The following is a 12759-nucleotide window of genomic DNA, read 5'->3' as shown; positions in this document are numbered from 1 at the left end:
TTCACTGTCCAGCCTGTCGCTGCAGTATACATTCCAATCTGAGTTTAGAATTTCATTACTGTTGACATCTGGTTTCAGCCAACTTTCCATCCCTAATACTATGTGGGCATTGTGACCTTTTATTAATGAGTGCAGTTCTGGTACCTTTCTATAGACGCTGCTGCAGTTACTATTACCACATTAATATTGTCATTCCCTGTTACATTTTGCCTACTGCTACCTTGTCGTGTCTCAGGGGGCGTCTTGTCGGGCCTATGGAGGGAATCCTCTAACCTAAAAAACCCGCATGTGCACTCCACACGTACTCAACTACCCTTGTAGCCGCTTCCTGCGTGTAGTGCACTCCCGACCTATTCTGGGGGACCCTTCATTTCTCCACCCGATAGCGGAGGTCGAGAAATTTGCACCCCAGATCTCCGCAGAATCGCCTGAGCCTCTGGTTTAAGCCTTCCACTCGGCTCCAAACCAGAGGACGGCTATCGGTTCTGGGAACGACACTACAAATAGTTAGCTCAGATTCCACCCCACGAGCGAGGCTTTCCGCCTTCACCAACTTCGCCAACCGCCTGTATGAACTGAGGATGATCTCTGAACCCAGACGGCAGGAGTCATTGGTGCCGACATGAGCAACAATTTGCAGTCAGGTGCACCCAGTGCTCTCTATCGCCGCCGGCAAGGCCTCCTCCACATCTCGGATGAGACCCCCTGCAAGCAGAGTGAACACTGGCCTTCTTCCCCTACCTTTCCGCTATTTCACTAAGGGGATCCATCACCCGCCTAACATTGGAGCTCCCAATCACTACTAAACCCCTCCCCCCGTGTTCCTGCTCCGACCTTGCCGAAGGAGCGGCCACATGTCCACTCACAGGCAGAGCGGGTGACGCCACACGGCCAGCCTCCACATTGATCCTCCGCCTCATGCGGCGCGAACGCCATTGAACCCGCCGCTCCCCTTGGGGAGAGGGTGGCCCAACCGCGCCCGGCACCCGTGAAGATGTCTCGACAGCGGGGACCGTGGGTGAAGCATGTAACACCTGGGGTGTACCATGGGACGCACCAGACTCCCCACTGCCGCTACTCTTCGAGGTAGCAGCCTGAAGACGGCTGACCGCGGCCATCAGCACGTTCAGCTGTTCGCGAACAGCTGTTTCGATTAAAAGTTTGTAAGTTTTAAAGAGTGAAGGCAGAACAGTGTCATTGGCTGTTTGATTTTGAGGCTACATTGCAGATGGCTGGTTGGTGAATGGCAGACAGAAGGGGAAAGGGAGTGGGGAGGGATGTGGTTTACAAAGCACAACTGAGGTACTTCCATGAACTTGGATTTTTAAATATCTTACCATCACCATCATCTGGGTTTAAAATTCCCACCACCACCATCTTGAATTTTGGAATTTCCGACCAGTGCCTTCTTTGAGTCTTGAGTGTCAACAATACCGACTAGCTGAAGAAACGAGAACTAAGAGCTATATTTGTCTTAGATATACTACAACTGTCAGAAACTGACCTTTGAGAAGGTCAGTTCATTTACCAGAGAATGTATGAACCTACTCCACTATTTATCTTAGACTGTATGAAGAAAATCCCATATTTATAGAAAAACATTTCATAATTTACGTAAAATACTCTCTTAAAAATTCTGAAAAGAATAATGATAAAACACAAGAAGTGGAACATTATCTACATCTTGTACAGAACACACACTGTAGTTATAAGGATCGAAGGACATGACTGGAAGGCAGTAACTGGATACGCAGTGAGACGGTGTTGAATCCTATTTCCTAAGTTATTCAAGCTGTGCATTGAGTGAAACATAAAGGAAACTAAATAGAAATTTTGGAAATAAATCAAACTTCACAGAGGTGGAATAAAAACTTTGTTTGCTGATGATATTCTAATTATGAGAGAGATGATGACAAATACTCGAAAGACCAGTTGAGTAGAATGGACAGTGTCTTGCAAATATGTTATATGATGGACACCAACAAAAAAACTTAAGATGACGGAATGCAGATAAATTAATTCAGGAACTACAGAGAGAGTTAGGTTAGAAAACGAGACACTAAAATCAGTTCTTCTATTTACGCAGCAAAATTAGTGACAATGGTCGAAGTAGAGAGTACATAAAAGGCAAACTAGCTATAACAAGAATATCGTTTCTGGAAAAGAGAGATTTGTTAACATTTAATACAAATTTAATTGTTATGAAGTCTTTTCTAAAAGCATTTGTCCTGACTGTAGTGTTTAATGGAAGTTAAAAAAGGGGCTGGTTAAATGGACATGTTCAGAGGCATAAGAATCATCAATAAGTATACTGGAGAGGGAGACCAAAGGTTGACTGCTACAAACAAGTTCAAACGGATGTATATATCTGCAGTTAAGAGATTTGTACAGCACAGACTTGGATGGGGACCTGCACCGAGCTAGTTTTCACACTAAAGACCACAACAACAACAAAGACTTACGGGCAGTCAATCTTTACCCTACTTCATTTGCTAGTGGAACAGGAAATGGTATGTATGTCAATGGCTGAGAGCATTGGCACCAACATTGAACCGAATGTCTGGAACAACTGAAAAGAAAACAGACGCTGCTGGACAGAGCAGTCTGGGTCCATCAACAACGGATCATTGAATGTGAACAGAAAAGTCAAACAATGAGAATAGGGTTAAGTGGAAATGGCAGTTCCGGTAAACAATGTCCAACGAATAACGTGGAGAGAGAAAAGCTGAGATTTCGTGAAAGCCAAGCGTAAAACCCAACAGTACATTATGACAACGAGATGATAGAAAAGCGAATACACCACTGAGTGTCGTGCTGCTGCACGGTAAAATTTAAAGGGTGGCCGTGAACTCTGATTGGCAGGCGGAATGGTGTGTAGTGCCACGGCAAGGTGAAACTAGCGGAGACAGTGGCAGCTGCTCCTCCTAATCTCTTATTTCCAATCATGCTCCCCAGGAGTCTTTCAGAGTAGCAAGGCGAGACTACCAGAGAACGTTCCCTCCACCAACTTACGTTGGTGAGGGTAACCTTCAACCAACGTACACTAGCTTATGTAGTATGTATGTAGATCTAGATGATGGCCACAATTTCCGTAGAAATCGGAATTGTAGCAGCTGTGTGATACGATAGCGATATGATTCAAGATGTCAGAAAACAGTGCTTTAGAAGCCTAGTGACACCCTCATGAGGATACAGTAAGATGGTACATTGCTCTCACCGGACGGACATATGTGGGTAACATTGAAGTGCAGAATAGAAGGGTAACTATGGGCGTAAGAGAACAGACAGGATCAAAATCTAAGGTCAAGATCAATGTTCCCCGTCCTGTGGCAGTTGTCCTTATCTCAGAGCCCTGAGGCAATTGTTCTTCAAGGTCACAGGTCTATGTCATCGCTGAGACGAGGGATCCACTGTTCTCTGCAAGTCAGCCAATTGGTACCTCCTCCTTATCTCATACAAAAATATGTCAATTATAGTAATTTATTACACACAATTCTTATCATTTTTACTTGTACCCAAATATAATGCAATTAGTGCAGTGGGTGTATTTTACACCTTCTGTATCGTTTGATGCAAATGCAATTTGCTAATACATTTCATAATTTAATACAGGCGTAAATCGCCAGTATTGTCTGTTCCTTCAGACATGCATACTTGTCTGGAGGTCATTTGTATCGAACTGTATGGACACTGTCAAATACAGACACCTGCACTAACTGTATTTCATGCCAAACAAGGCAAACTGAAGAGGAAAACATCGTCCCTCCCCACGCAGCAATTACAAAAACGGTAAGTGAGTACCATGGGATACAGACACGATAACATAAGGAGATTTGGATCGGTACAGGAGACAGATAGCTGAAGTGGTTAAGGTGACCACTTGCTATAAGCAGCAAATCTAGCTTCGAGTCGTGGTCTGGCACAAATTTTCATGTGTCTGTAGTAAACCACACAGCTGACATAATATCGTATTCACAAGTCGTGAATACATTTCATTAGCCAATTATAACGATTTATTACCTAAAAGAAAAAGATTTCTCCCACCACTCCAACCATCAGACTGCCTACCTTTTTTGTTCTGTACACCGTAGTGAGAACGTCCATCGGAATAAGAAAATGGGATTCATTTTTCCCTCCAGTTTATTGTATCAACTTTATACTCATTACTTGTCTTTCTTTACATGTAGCACATTTATCAATGTGACTGTGTTCGACGATGAAAGCTGTGGTGTCGTCAATAATAACAAGGAAAGAGAGTGACAAATTTTCTGCATTTATTCACTTTTTTTGCAATATTTTCTTGGTTAAAGTGTATGTTACTTTCTGATAGGGATATGTTCAGAGATAATTTAATAATAATGGCTGGAAACTAACACAGAGTTTTTCTTCTTACAGTAATAATGACTTGTAGCATGAAAATGTAATACAATGAAAACTACAGTTCAGTATGTTTCCCATGATAGTCTTTTCACTACACATCTTTTGTTTCAATGGACCATATTTTTATAGCACCATTTGAAAAAAAACTTTTATCATTGTTAGCAAAAAGAGAAACATTACATGGGAATCACATTGCACCAAAAACATAACTAGCAGCAGTTAAAGAAAGTGAATCACACATATCATCTAATGTGCACACAGCGTACATACACAGTCTACACTCTCTCACTCTTTCTCTCTCTCTCTCCCTCTCTCTCTTACCCACACACATCTACGCCTACATCATACTCCGCAAGCCACCTAATGGTGTGTGGCAGAGGGTGCTTTCTGTCCCACTCTCTGATCCCTCCAACCCCTTTCCACTCGCGAATAGTACTTGGGAAGAACGATTGTCGGTAAGCCTCTGTATTGGCTCTAATTTCTCGAATTTTCTCCTCGAGGTCAATACGCGAGATGTGTGTGTATGGGTGTGTGAGTGGGGGGGGGGGGGGGGATAGGGATCCCAGATAGGTGAACCATACTCAGAAATCGGGCGAACAAGTGCCTTATAAGCCACTGCTTTCGTGGATGAGTAACATTTCTTTAAGATTCTTCCGATGAATCTGTGTCTGATGTCTGCTTTTCCCACTATCTGTTTTATGTGGTCATTCCACTTAAGGTCGCTCTGGATAGTTACGCCTAGATATTTTACAGCAGACGCTGTCTCCAGCTGTTTGTCATCAATAGTGTAGCTGTACGGTAGTGGATTTCTTTTCCTATGTATGCACAATATGTTATATTTATTTACGTTCAGAGTCAACTGCCAGAGCCTGTACCAATAATCAACTCTCTGCAAGTCGTTCCGCAAATTCTTATTATCTTCTGGCGCTGCTACTTTGATACAGACAACTGCATCCTCTGCGAATGACCACTTTCTACTAGATCATTTACATATATTGTAAACAACAACGGTCTTATCACACTTCCCTGTGGTACCCCGTATATTATCTTTACATCCGTCGATTTTGTTTCGTTAAGAGCGACGTGTTGAATTCTACCGGCAAGAAAGTCTTGAACCCAATCGCAAGTCTGCTTCGATACTCCGTAAGCTCACATGTTTTTCATTAAACGCCAATGCGAGAGGGTGTCAAATGCCTTACTGAGCGGCGTTGTCCAGTGCGCTGTGGACCTCATGGAGGAACAGAGCGAGCTGAGTTTCCCAGGATCTCTGTTTGCGGAATCCATGTTGATTGTTATAAAGCAGATGTTCATTTTCCAAAAACGTCATAATTCTTCAGCATAAAACATGTTTCATAATTCTACAACATATTGGTTGGTTGGTTGTTTCGGGGAAGGAGACCAGACAGCGAGGTCATCGGTCTCATCGGATTAGGGAAGGACGGGGAAGGAAGTCGGCCGTGCCCTTTCAAAGGAACCATCCCGGCATTTGCCTGGAGCGATTTAGGGAAATCACGGAAAACCTAAATCAGGATGGCCGGACGCGGGATTGAACCGTCGTCCTACCGAATGCGAGTCCAGTGTCTAACCACTGCGCCACCTCGCTCGGTACAACATATTGATTTCAACGATATAGGCCTATAATTGTGTGGCTCTGTCTTACAGCCTTTCTTAAAAACGGGAATGACTTGCGCTTTTTTCCAGTCGTTAGGTACCTTTCATTGCTCAAGCGATCTACGATAAATTACTGCTAGAAGGGGAGCAAGTTCTTTCGCATAATTTCTATAGAATCTTACAGATATCTCATCTGGTCCTGACGATTTTCCACTACTAAGAGATTGTAGCTGTTTTCCAATTCCGCGTTCCGTTATCTCAATATGTGCTATTTCGAAGTTCACACGAAGATTGAAAGGAAGCACAGTGCTACGATCTTCAGCGATGAAGCAACTTCGGAAGACTGAATTCAGTATTTCGGCCTTCTCTCAGTTATTTTCCGTTTCGGTGCCGGTGTGGTAGCTGGGAGAATGAATAGATGAGTTTGACCCACTTATGATTTTACATACGATCAAAACCTCTTAGGGTTTTTACTCAGGTCGGTTGACAACGTCTTACTTCAAAATCATTTAACAACCCTCTCATTGCTCTCCTTACGCTCATTTTCGCTTCGTTCAGCTTTTGTTTGTCAGCTAGGTTTTTACTTCTCTTGAGTCTGAGATGAAGTGCTCTTTGTTTACGTAGCGCTTTTCTAGTATGGCTGTTGAACCAAGGTGGATCTTTCCCATTCCTTAAAACCTTACTCGGAACATACTTGTCTAGGGCATATTGAATGATGCCTTTGTTTTTTTCCATTTGTTCTCCACATCGTCCTTATCACCGAATATTTGATGCTGACTGCTGAGGTATTTTGAAATACTTTCTTAACATTCCTTGCATGACCCGTTGTTATAGATGCTGTCACAGCCTATTATCGCTGATACGCTCCAAATGGTTCAAATGGTTCTGACCACTATGGGACTTAACTTCTAAGGTCATCAGTCCCCCTAACTAACCTAAGGACATCACACGCAACCATGCCCGAGGCAGGATTCGAACCTGCGACCGTAGCGGTCGCGCAGTTCCGGACTCAGCGCCTAGAACCGCTCGGACACAACGGCCGACTGATACGTTCCTGATCTGATTCGATAAGTTCAGGTCTGTTTGTTTCCAGGAGGTCTTACTTCTCTCTCGAGTTGGTTCTCTAACTATCTGCTCAAGGTAATTTTCAGACAAGACATCCAGAAAAATGCCAGACGAATCCCTGTCTCTGGCACCAGTTTTGATGGCATAACACTCCCAATCTATACCTGGTAAGTTACCCCCTATTACAAAGGCATGATCAGGAAAATTACTAGCGATATTCTGCAAGTTCTGTCTGAAGCGCTCTACAACTACAAATCGTGACCCATGCGGTCTATAGATGCATCCGATCACTATTTTTGACAGTCCTTCGATACTCAATTTCACCGAGGTTAATTTACATTCCCAATCTGTGAAAGCCTCGCTAGAATTTAACGAGTTTTTTGCTTCAATAAACACGCCGCCACAATTGGCGACTAACCTATCCTTACGATAAACATTCCAATCTGAACATAGGATTTCGTTGCCACTGGCGTCTGGTTTGAACCAGCGTTCTGCTCCAAATACTATCTGTGCATTATAACCTTCAGTAACTGACACTAATTCTGGCACCTTTCCTTGGATGCTCGACTGCTACGGTCGCAGGTTCGAATCCTGCCTCGGGCATGGGTGTGTGTGATGTCCTTAGGTTAGTTAGGTTTAAGTAGTTCTAAGATCTAGGGGACTTATGACCTAAGATGTTGAGTCCCATAGTGCTCAGAGCCATTTGAACCATTTGAACCTTGGATGCTCCTGCATTTTACTAAAATCATATTAATGTTTTCTATCTCTGATCTACGAGGTCCAAGATTCTCTGAGGTCACCGTGGCTGATTTAACAGGCAAATCGTCTATGATACCAAGGGAGGAGTTCTCTAACCTAAAAAAGCCCCGTGTGCATACCACACGTACTCCGCTACCCTAGTAGCCGCTTTCTGCGTGTAGTGCACACCTGACCTATTGACGGGAACACTACAATTCTGCACCCGATAGCGGCGGTCGAGAAATGCGCATCCGATACCGTCGCAGCGTCGTCTGAGCCTCTGGTTTAGACCTTCCGCTCTGCTCCAAACCAGAAAACCGTGATCAACCCTGGGTACGATGCAACAAATAGATAGCTTAGTCTGCACCCCGCGTGCGTTGACAGTTGCCTTAACCAAATCAGACAGCCGCCGAGAGGGGTCGAGGATGGCCTCTGTACCCAAGCGGCAGACGTCATTCGTGCCGACATGTGCCACTACATGCAACCGGTTGCACCCAGTGCGCTCGATAACCGCTGGCAGGGCCTCCTCCACATCGCGAATGAGACATTCCGGCAAACATACCGAATGCACACTGGAATTCTTTCACGCCTTACCTGTTATCTCCCTGAGGGGCTCCATCACCCGCCTAACTTTGGAGCTCCCAATCCCAGGCATGCCCACACTCTGTACGTGTCTGGACTGGACAGGAAAATCGACTGCTGGCCCAACAAGAGAGGCATCCCGTAGTGGCTCGGAGTTATCATCAACACTGGGTAGCACCTCGTACCCGTTGCTAAGACATAGGGAGCCAGCCGCACGGCCTGCTCCCTCTTTCGCGTTTCGCCCAGTGACTCGCGAACCCACCACTGCCTGCCACCCACTCTGGAATGAGGATGGACGGGTCAGATGTTGCGTATCAGAAGCCTCAGCGACATCTGTGTCACCAGGGGATCGCAGGTGTCGCAGGTCTCTTCGCTGGCTCCCCGACGTCACCGCAACTTTGAGCATTAGGTAGAAGCTCGTCGACGGTAGCCAACGCAGATTCCAGCTGTTTTCCGACAGCATCCAACTCTCCTTGTGTCCACTCGCAACAAGCACACATATCATACTATGTATAAAATAAATATGATGTCTCAAATGACGCTGCTGAGTTTGAAATGGATACAAAATATGCCAAAGGAGAATAAAGTAACACTAGAAGTTGCTGTGCAGATTTCTCACTGTACTCTGAGACCGCAAGCTAAAAAACAGAAATAAATTTCTCTACTGAAGTTGATGTATTTACAGATATCTGTTATAAAAATCCTGTTTACCGGAAAGTTATTGCACGAGATAAATATTCAAACTAGAATGCACTGATGTAAACTGTATGATGTCTGAAACTTCCTGGTAGATTAAAACTGTATGCCGGACCGAGACTCGAACTCGGGACCTTTGCCTTTCGCGGGCAAGTGCTCTACCAACTGAGCTACCCGAGCACGACTCACGCACCATCCTCACAGCTTTACTTCTGCCAGTACCTAGTCTCCTACCTTCAAAACTTTACAGAAGCTCTCCTGCGAACCTTGCAGAACTAGCACTCCTCAAAGAAAGGATACTACGGAGACGTGGCTTAGCCACAGCCTAGGGGAGTTTCCAGAATGCGATTTTCACCCTGCAGCGGAGTGTGCGCTGATATGAAACTTCATGGCAGATTAAAACTGTATGCCGGACCGAGACTCGAACTCGGGACCTTTGCCTTTCGCGGGCAAGTGCTCTACCAACTGAGCTACCCAAGCAAGGCAAGCAAATTACTTTTAATTATTAAAAGATTGAATTGAATTTACTTTAAGCAAATGAGCAACCGATTTACTTTTAACCATGAGAGCAATAAGACACGTACCAAGCCAGCAAAGTTTCGTCAGTGAAATTTTACGTGAAGTAATACTCAAAACTACCTCTGTTATGCAATACACGAACGAACAATTACTGAGGCAGCTGAATTTAGACTGAAACTCGTCATTAGTAAACAAACAAAACTGGCAGTAAGTACTAAATCAGTTTTCATATTTTCATGACACTCGGTGATTGCATGGAACGGAAATGGACCCTGCTTGGTAATAGTGTCTGAGGACAATGACAACACAGGTGCTCCACAATTTTTAACTATTGCAGGTTAGTATTCATGAATGTTAGTCGAAAATTGTGAAAGAAATGCCACCTGATAATGCCTCTACTATATTAGTTATACTGTGTTACTTACAGTCTTACGATGTTGCAGCTGTGCGGATGACGAAGAATGTAGCCGACAACAATGCTGAGCTGCCGTTGTTGCTGCTGCTCGTTGAGAACCTCGAGCCGTCTCCAGAGCCACGGACAATTACGGGACAGTTAATAGATAGAATTGCAGGTTTCCTCCGCCTGTTCACTCCTGTCTTACTCTTAATACCCACGAGTTGACGAAGTATGCGCGCCTACACTGGCGGGTGCATAGCTGCACACGGCGTCTGCGGGAGCGCCCAGCAAACACATCGGCACTCTTTCATGACACAAGCTGCTCTGCCTCCTCTCTGCTCGCAGCGCAACAGATGCTCTCCATACACAAAGATAAACAACGACACAGCTACTGTCGTTTCGTCGTTGCTATCGATGCATTTGAACACAATTCCCTTGACAATTACCCAGCAATTTACAATATTTGCGTTATAATTACAATCAGTTGCATATATTCACAAATAAATACACTATTACATACATTACATATTAAATACAGTTTCTGTAATAAAGCTTACAGATACAGAATTAGTAGTATATTACAATTTATCACCAGATACTAAAAGGCGAAAAATTTTGGATGGTGCAGAAGGTGTTTTATCTGCATTTTCAGTGCTGGAAACTTACTTAGATCGATATTCGTTAGTGGTCTGTTAGCTAATGAGTTTTTTTTCATGAATAGTCTTAGCCCGTTCCTGACAAGGGTACCTCCCCATCGCACCCCCCTCAGATTTAGTTATAAGTTGACACAGTGGATAGGCCTTGAAAAACTGAACACAGATCAATCGAGAAGACAGGAAGAAGTTGTATGGAACTATGAAAAAAATAAGCAAAATTTACAAACTGAGTAGTCCATGCGCAAGATAGGCAACATCAATGACAGTGTGAGCACAGGAACACCGTGGTTCCGCGGTTATCGTGAGCAGCTGCGGAACGAGAGGTCCGTAGTTCAAGTCTGCCGTCGAGTGAAAGGTTTAATATTTTATTTTTTATTATATATTTTTATTTTATTATATTAGATGTGTTTGGTTTTCGGCAAATGAAATACTTTGTGAAAAGATTCTATGATTTTGCGAAGCTGCACAGGTACACAGAGCAGTATTGTTTACGTGATGGTGTGTCAATTATCAAAGTTTAGGCACTCACACATAATCATCTTCGCTCTCCAAAATTCCAGGACATATTCAGATTTGCTTGGACATATGCAGGATTTGACGGTCTACACACGGAAAAATTTGAAAACGTTAAAAACATATGTTTTGAGAGAGCACAGGGAAAACTGTGCGACTGTGAAACTGTTGCATTCATTTGTTGCAGTTTGTGTGACGAACTCTTATGTTTTCATCACTTTTTTGGGAGTGATTATCACATCCACAAGAAAACCTAAATCGGGCAAGTGTACAAGTTAAGTGGGTCGACAACATATTCCTGTCATGTGACGCACATGCCGTCACCAGTCTCGTATAGAATGTATCAGACGTGTTTTCCTGGGGAGGAATCGGTTGATCTATGACCTTGTGATCAAATGTTTTCGGTTCCGATTGGAGAGGCACGTCCTTTCGTCTACTAATCGCACGGTTTTGCGGTGCGGTCCCAAAACACAGACACTAAACTTATTACAGTGAACAGAGGCGTCAATGAACGAACGGACAGATCACAAATTTGCGAAAATTAAGAAAGTAAACTTTTCACTCGAGGGAAGACCTGAGCCAAGGACCTCCCGTTCCGCAGCTACTCACGCTAACCACGGGACCACGGTGCTACTGAGCTTATACAATCCTTAATGTTGCCTATCTTTCGCATGGACTACTCAGTTTCTATATTTTGCTTATTTTTTTCATAGTTCCACAAAACTTCTTCCTGTTTTCTCGATTGATCTGTGTTCAGTTTTTCAAGGCCTATCGACTGTGCCAACTTATAACTAAATCTGAGGAGGGTGCGATGGGGAGGTTCCCTTGTGAGCAGTTTTAGATAAAGTCCTTTCTCAATAACCACTGCGTCCATCAGTGGATTATGTCTTTTTGCCTCAAAAAGCTGTTGCTTGGCGTATTTCGCACTTTTCACTGTCCTGGCAATAGCTGCCAACCCTCCATCTAAAGAGGCAATCGCTGAAAGACCGATCAGGCAAGGAATTAGAAACAGAGATGATTCCACCGGACGTCTTAGCTACTGGTAGAACCCTAGACATTTTAATCGATCCTGTTCTTCCTGCTCCTTTTCGATCAAGGGTGCTTTTAACTCGTGACAGCGCTGACTTGATGCAATTTTTTAAACATCCTACAGGTTGTTTCTTCGTCATCTTTAGTTTACGGTGAGCAGCATTCATAGCTTGTGATAAATTAACTCTCAAACTCAATTTAAGTTTTGTGTTCATTGTTCTATCGACTACAAATACTGCAATAGGCCGTCCTGTATTCACGTTTTTACTCCGCATATTTTTCTAGTTTTATCAGCTAAAATTCGATCTGTAACGTGACGTTCGCCAATCCTTTATTTAAGTCGTATGCAGTATCGTGTTGCTTGCATCCGTCGACCAAAATATTAATCATCTTGGGTATTAATAAATTCTTCAACTGTATTCAGTCCTTTATTACTGGATAACTTCCGGTTTCGTGGCACTAATATCCACATCTTCAGGTGAACGAATGACTAAAACATTAGAGCGGAAAAGCTCGGAATCCTTCACCCAACATTCGTTGTGCGTCAGAAAAAAAAAAACACCGCTGAAGGAC

The 12759-nt window shown here is 43.7% G+C and overlaps 2 non-coding genes across 2 annotated transcripts; both read right to left on the bottom strand.

The window, feature by feature from the left end:
* Positions 1-9178: 9178 nt before the first annotated feature.
* On the bottom strand, positions 9179-9253 carry Trnas-cga (transfer RNA serine (anticodon CGA)). Its single transcript has one exon. It is a non-coding gene; the product is annotated as a tRNA-Ser (tRNA).
* Positions 9254-9478: 225 nt separating this feature from the next.
* On the bottom strand, positions 9479-9553 carry Trnas-cga (transfer RNA serine (anticodon CGA)). Its single transcript has one exon. It is a non-coding gene; the product is annotated as a tRNA-Ser (tRNA).
* Between the last annotated feature and the right edge of the window lie 3206 nt (positions 9554-12759).

Source organism: Schistocerca serialis, chromosome 4 (genome assembly GCF_023864345.2).
Source record: "Schistocerca serialis cubense isolate TAMUIC-IGC-003099 chromosome 4, iqSchSeri2.2, whole genome shotgun sequence".
In the NCBI taxonomy this organism is placed as follows: domain Eukaryota; kingdom Metazoa; phylum Arthropoda; class Insecta; order Orthoptera; family Acrididae; genus Schistocerca; species Schistocerca serialis.
The sequence above is the reverse complement of the archived record's forward strand: the minus strand, read 5'-3'. Positions and strand labels throughout refer to the sequence as shown.